This window comes from Macadamia integrifolia, chromosome 12, assembly GCF_013358625.1.
Source record: "Macadamia integrifolia cultivar HAES 741 chromosome 12, SCU_Mint_v3, whole genome shotgun sequence".
NCBI lineage: Eukaryota > Viridiplantae > Streptophyta > Magnoliopsida > Proteales > Proteaceae > Macadamia > Macadamia integrifolia.
Genome location: NC_056568.1, coordinates 20,881,171 through 20,888,282, shown reverse-complemented (window position 1 = coordinate 20,888,282; position 7,112 = coordinate 20,881,171). Strand labels below are relative to the sequence as shown.

The window sequence follows — 7,112 nt, the reverse complement described above, 5'->3', positions numbered from 1 at the left end:
AAAACGCTTCCATTCTTTTATGCTTGTCTTATTCTAATTGTGGGTAGTTTATTACATGAGTACTAGGTGGGTACGTAATACTAAGAATATGTTAGAAAGAACAGATCCAGCAAGTAGTGATCCTTTACCTATACTCTCATCAATATCTTTCAATATATGAGACCAACAGCAAAACCCTCCACCTAATTCTATGAAAAATAGGTTCTACCCTGCTAGAGCAGCCTAACCTTCCTGCATAGTTCTATCATTAGCCCAGGGAAATAATTTTGAACTTAAATCTCAATTCATCACTATGTTGCCCCACTTCCATAGGCTAATCTCTGAGGATGCATATCTATTTCTAAGGGATTTTGAAGAGGTATGTGTTCCTAATTAAGATCCAACAACTTTCTGATGATGTTGTTAAGCTTAGGGTCATCACTTTTGCATTGAAAGACTAAGCTAAGAAGTGGTTGTATGAGTTACCCACAAATTCCATAACCACATAGGAACAGTTCACAATTGCCTTTCTCAAGAAGTTTTTCCCAACTCACAAGACCAATAAGCTTAAAAGTGATATCCTTCAATTTAGGTAAAAGCTTAGTGAGTCATTTTCTAAACTTATGGAGAGATTCAAGGATCTACTCTAAGAATGTCCTCACCATGGCTTAGACTTATGACATTTTTTTTTGGTAAAAATACTTATGATATTTGTGTCAAATAATTTATGAGAGCATTGATTACCCAACTAAACAAATGATGGAGTCTATATGCCTGGAGGATTCACAGCCTTTAAAGATGAAGGAAAGGCATGAGAATTCTTACTTGACTTAACTGACAAAACCAATAAGTGGGAATCAACGCAAGAGAGTGAAAGAACTATAGGAGGGAAAGGATATTTTGTGAATGGGTTAGTAGCCAAGGAAGCCCACCTGGATAGCCTAATCAAAAGGATTGAGGCTATTGTTCATAGAGAGCCATCATTAGTCAATTTAGTTAAGATGTGTGCTTGGTGCCAGTCCCCTGGACATGTTATGGAAGAATGCCCCAATACCTCTGGGGGCATTTATAATGAAAATATTAATGTCTTATATCAGAATAATCCATATAGTAACACTTACAATCTAGGGTGGAGAAATCACCCAAATTTCTCTTGGAACTAGGGCAATCAACCAGGGCCTCCCAATTTTCATAATTAAGGTCAATTTAGACCCCAAAGGCCTCCCTTTGCACAACAGTCTTTTGTCCAAAATACTTTTCCTAAGCCAAATGTAGCACCACAGGTTTGTTTCCTAGGGCCCCCTCTCCTATCATCTTATCAGTAACCCCCTGGGTTTACCAATACTGGAGAGGCAAGTAGAGTAAGTGATTTGGAAAAGAATATGGCCCTCCTCATGACAAGCCATCAAAATCTTACAAGAGAACTCACCCAAGTTGTCTCAATTCTGTGTGAGAGGGAGAAATGAACTTTGCCCAATCAACCAGAGCCCAACCCTAGGCATCATCAGCCTGTTAGTTCATAAGCACCAACTAATGCACCACTGAATGTAGTAAAAAGTCAAACCCAACAAGGTCCCTCCAATCAATGTAATGTTATTTATGCCCTTAGGAGTGGTAGAGAGTACCAACAGAGTGTTCCTAAATCTTTCCCATCTATTATTCCTGTTAACTCTCTTTTTGTTGAGGACACAAGTGTGCCTCTTATTCCAGGTTCATCTGATGAACCTAAAGCAACTAAAGATGATTTGATTGAGCAAACCAAACATGATTCTTCTAAAAAAAGAGCAAATCCCTAACAGTCCTTATGTTCCCCCTGTCCCCTTTCCTAATCGTTTGGTAAACAAAAAGAATACTGCTTTATGGATAAAATTTTAGAAGTCTTTAAGAAGGTAGAAGTGAACATATATCTTTTGGATGCCATATCAATGATCCCCACCTATACAAAGGTCCTGAAAGATTTGTGTACTCACAAACGTATCACTAGTGTGCCCAAAAAGGCGTTCTTGGTAGGTAACATTAGTTCCATAATTACTCAACCTATAGCCACCAAGTATAATGATCAAGGGAGCCCTACCATAGCTTGTGTCATAGGAAACACCTACATTGAGCATGCTTTACTTGACCTTGGCGCAAGTGTGAATCTTTTACCTTACCATGTGTATAAACAACTACGATTGGGAGAATAAAAAGCCACTAGAACTACTCTTCAGTTGGCAGATATGTCTGTTAAGATTCCTAAATGGATGGTTGAGGATGTCTTACTTAAGGTGGGAGAATTTATTTTCCCTGTTGATTTCATTGTGTTAGATACCAAGCCTTTCTCAACAAAGGATGAGATCTCCATAATTCTAGGAAGACCATTCCTGGCTCCTAGTAATGTATTAATCAATTGTCAGAATGGTTTCGTAAGAGTATCTTTTGGTAACCAAATTGTTAAGTTTAACATATTTAGGATAGGCAAGCAACCACATATAGAAGAAGAGATCAATATGCTTGAGGATTTTTTGGATTTTTTTGATGATTTAATTACCAAATTTGATATTAATTTTGATTCAGAATTCCAAGAGTGCATGGATGAGTTGGAAGATGATAGTGAAACTTTCTTTTCTGAAGTCTTGAGTCTTCACACACTTGTGGAGCCCTTAGGACCCGTTTCCAATTCCATTCCCAAACCTTCTATAGTTGAGCAACCTAAGTTAGATCTTAAAGAGTTGCTATATAATTTGAGGTATGCATTCCTAGGGCCTGATTAGACTCTCCCAATAATAATTTCTTCAGATTTGACTTCTAGTTAGGAAGAGGATAACTTAAAGTGTTAAAAGACAATGAAGAAGCCCTAGGTTGGACCATAACTGATATCAAGGGTATAAGCTCTTCTATTGTGCAATATCATATACATCTTATAGAGGATTCCAAACCATCCACGGAACCCCAAAGAAAGCTAACCAAGTGATGATGAGAAAGAGATCCTAAAGTGCTTGGATCATGGAATAATTTATCCTAAGTCTGATAGCCAATGGGTAAGCCCAGTTCATGTAGTGCCCAAGAAGTCTGGTGTTACTGTAGTTCCCAATACCAATAATGAACTGATTTCAACCCATGTCCAATTAGGGTGGAGTGTGCATAGACTATAGAAAACGTAATGCGGCAACCAGAAAGGACCACTTCCCATTGCCATTCATTGATAGATGTTAGAGAGGTTAGCTGAATATGAATATTATTGTTTTCTTAATGGATGTTCCATTTATAACCAGATCCCAATTACTTTAGAAGATCAACATAAGACCACTTTTACATGCCCGTATAGAATGTTTTGCTTACAGGCATATGCCCTTTGGGCTTTGTAATACCCCTGCTACGTTCCAACGATGCATGATGAGCATCTTTTCTGATATGGTTAAAAAATTCTTAGAAGTATTTATGGATGACTTTTCAATTTATGGAAATTCTTATTCTGAGTGTCTTCACCATCTTTCCCTAGTTTTGAAGATGTGCATATCTAAGAATTTGGTTTTGAATTGGGAGAAATGCCATTTTATGGCTAAATCTAGTATTATTTTAGGCCATGTAGTATCCAAGGAGGAAATTAAAATAGATAGAGCTAAAGTGGATTTAATTGATAATTTACCACCACCCTAATATGTTAAGGACGTTCGGTCTTTTCTAGGGCTTGCTAGCTTCTATAGAAGGTTCATCAAAGACTTTAGTCAGTTAGCCCAACCTCTAACTTCACTACTTGCCAAAGATCAAACTTTTGAGTTTTCTAAAGAGTGCCTAGAATCCTTCAAACAACTTAAGAAGGAGTTGACCAATGCACCCATTGTTCAACCACCTGTTTGGACTGAACCTTTTGAACTGATGTGTGATGCTTCAGATTTTGCCATAGGAGCGTTTTTTATCATAGGATTAATAAGTTGTCCACTGTCATTTACTATACTAGTAGGATCCTAAATGATACACAACTCAATATACAACCAATAAAAAAGAATTTTTAGCTACTGTGTTTGCACTTGAAAAGTTTCGGTCTTACTTAGTTGGGTCACATGTGGTGGTGTACATTGATCATTCTGCTCTTAGATACCTATTTCAGAAAAGGATACCAAAGCCTGTCTCATTAGGTGGGTTTTAATTTTCCAAGAGTTTGATTTGAAAATTAGGGATAAGAAAGGCGTTGAAAACCTAGTTGTAGACCAGTTATCCCGACTTCCCAATTCCTTGACTGTCGATTTTCCAGTCAACAAGAATTTTCTAGATGAACAGTTATTTGTAGCGTCTAGTGAACCATAGTTTGCTAACATTGTCAACTTTTTAGTTTCAGGTGTGACTCCAGATCACTGGTCCACCCAATATAGGTATCAATTCCTTTTATAAGTTTAGCTTTTCTTTTGGAACAATCCCTATCTTTCCAAAGTTTATCCTGACCAAATTATCAGACATTATGTGCCTGATCATGAGCAGCACTCAATTTTATCTTTTTGCCATGATCATGTATGTGGTGGACATTTTGGACCTAAGAAGACTACTATAAAGGTTCTCCAATGAGGATTTTATTGGCCCACTCTTTTTAGCAATGCTTTTGATTTTTGCAAGGCTTGTCCCCGCCTACCAATCTTTTGGCTATATTAATAAGAGGAGCATGATGCCCCTCAACCCTATTTTGATAGTTGAGATCTTTGATGTGTGGGGCATCAATTTCATGGGACCATTCCATAATTTCTTTGGGAATTTGTATATACTTTTGGTCGTTGATTATGTTTCTAAATGGATAGAGGCCATACCTTGTAAATCTAATGACCACAAAGTGGTGGTTCAATTTCTCAAAGAAAACATCTTTTCCCACTTTTGTACACCACGTGCTATTATTAGTGATAGTGGTACTCATTTTTGTAATTGGCCTTTTGAGGCCTTGATGAAAAAGTATGGGATTACCCATAAGTTATCTACCATTTATCACCCCTAAACTAGTGGCCAAGTGGAGGTGTCTAATACGCAGATCAAACAAATCTTAGAGAAAACTGTTAATTCCATCGTAAGGATTGGTCCCTTAGGCTCATTGATGCCTTGTAGGCCCATTGAACTGCATTTAAGACTGACCTTGGTCAGTCTCCATACCATCTGATGTATGGGAAAGCATGTCACTTACCAGTTGAGTTTGAGCATAAGGCCTTTTGGGCCATCAAAAAGCTCAACTTTGATTTATCTGATGCGGGTATTCATCGTAGGCTCCAATTATCTGAGTCGGAGGAACATAGGAATGATGTCTATGAAAGTTCTAGGATTTACAATGAAAAGACCAAAGCTTTCCATGATAAGCACATTCTACGTAAATCTTTTACAATTGGTGATAAGGTCTTATTGTATAACTCTCGATTGCATCTTTTCCCTGGTAAGCTTAGATCCTGATGGGATGGCCCATTTATTGTCCATAATGTATATCCCCATTGGCATATAGAGATTCTGAATCCAGGAATAGGGGTAATTTCAAAGGTTAATGCTCAGCGTTTTGAACCGTTCCTTGAGTTTCTTATTGTTGCTAGTGAAGAGGTCATGGATCTCCATGAACCTCTTTACACTAATAACTAACTTTTAATTAGATATGACCCCCTTGCATTGTCTTTCCTTTTAATTCATTCCATGCATTGAGGACATTGCATAACTTAAGTGTAGGAGAGGGAAATCAGTTTCTTTTTGTTTTGTTTTGTTTTTTTCCTTTGTTTGCTTTTCTTTTGTTTTTGAGCTTGCTCGGGATGAAATCCTACTTTGGCTTTTGGTTAATGATCATACCATTTGGTTGCTTGATGTATGAATGTAAGAATTTTTTTATTAAGGTACCCATCTTGAACACATAAAAATCCTATTGAGAAAAAGAAACAATCCTGTGTCTTAAGATGGGACTCTCTTTTGAAAAATAAGAAAGCCTTGTTTTACGGTGTTGGACCATATGTAAGTCTGTGGGTTCCTTGTACTCTTGATTTGGAGTTAAGATTTTTTTTTAGATTGGCATGAGTTGACAAATACATAATTTTAAATGAAGTATAGAAAGTGATATAAATGAAAAGTAAGAGTTAATTTCCTTGGAACTAGACAGGGCATTGCACCTCAGGAAGCGTGGTGTCTTGATCAAAATTCCTAGTAAAGAAATTTCTAAAAGAACTCTGACATCACTGTCTATGTGGGCATATGTAAAAAGCGAAGCTACATAGATAAGGATGTTTTGGAAGAGACAAGATGAGTTTCGAATTAAGAAATATGCTTGTGTCTGAAATTGATATGGGGTAATAAAAATTCAAGTGTGGGGATCCCTAGATCAAGTGTAAGATGAATTATCTTTGCTCTGAATCGGTATGGCCCTTACATTTAGTCATGATTGGGACTTTGCTTTCTTCTGAATTTTGGGTGTATATTAACTGCAAACACCCACGAGACACAACTCCTCCACTAGGGTGACCTAGGGGTTTAAAGGCTTATTGCACATGCTAAGTGCAACCATGATTCCTACGAAAGTGAGTTAAGTTTTTTATATTTATTCTTTTTCTTTTTGTTTTGCTCGAGGACTAGCAAAGTCTAAGTGTGGAGGAATTCTAATGAGCACATTTATGTGTGAAATCCATGATACAAAAGTATACATTTTACATATTTAGAATAGAGTTACCTTGGGTTTTACTCTCATTTTGTAGGTTTTGTATTTTAAAAGCCTTAAGGACTATATGACGTCATATCTCTAATTTTACACATAAAGAGGTCTTGTTTCTTTTCATGGTTGCAAAGAGGATGAAATCCTGAGCAAGATGGACATGTTCAATTAAACGTACATATCCGTTTGGTCACCCGTAAAAGTGATTATTCTTTTCGGGTTAGTAAAAGAATAATTGATCAAAACTGAATCAAGATGCAGGACTAACTCGTCTGTGGTAGTCCCAGAGGTACAAGGAATATTCTAAATACCAAAAACGATCGATGGACCACACCCTTAAGTGATTGAAGATTTATTTTTGGTAACAACAACTACCTAGCATAGATGGTGAGTTGTGGTGTGCAAAATCCCTTTCACAATAGGAGGTCTCAAGTTTATACCTCTTGGATTCCTTTTTTTTTTGGAATATTTTCTCTCTCCCACTCATCGCAATCGATCT

At 37.1% G+C, this 7,112-nt stretch overlaps 1 non-coding gene across 1 annotated transcript; it reads right to left on the bottom strand.

Moving 5' to 3' along the window:
• Positions 1-542: 542 nt before the first annotated feature.
• LOC122058526 lies at positions 543-649 on the bottom strand. The gene has a single exon (XR_006133820.1). It is a non-coding gene; the product is annotated as a small nucleolar RNA R71 (small nucleolar RNA).
• Between the last annotated feature and the right edge of the window lie 6,463 nt (positions 650-7,112).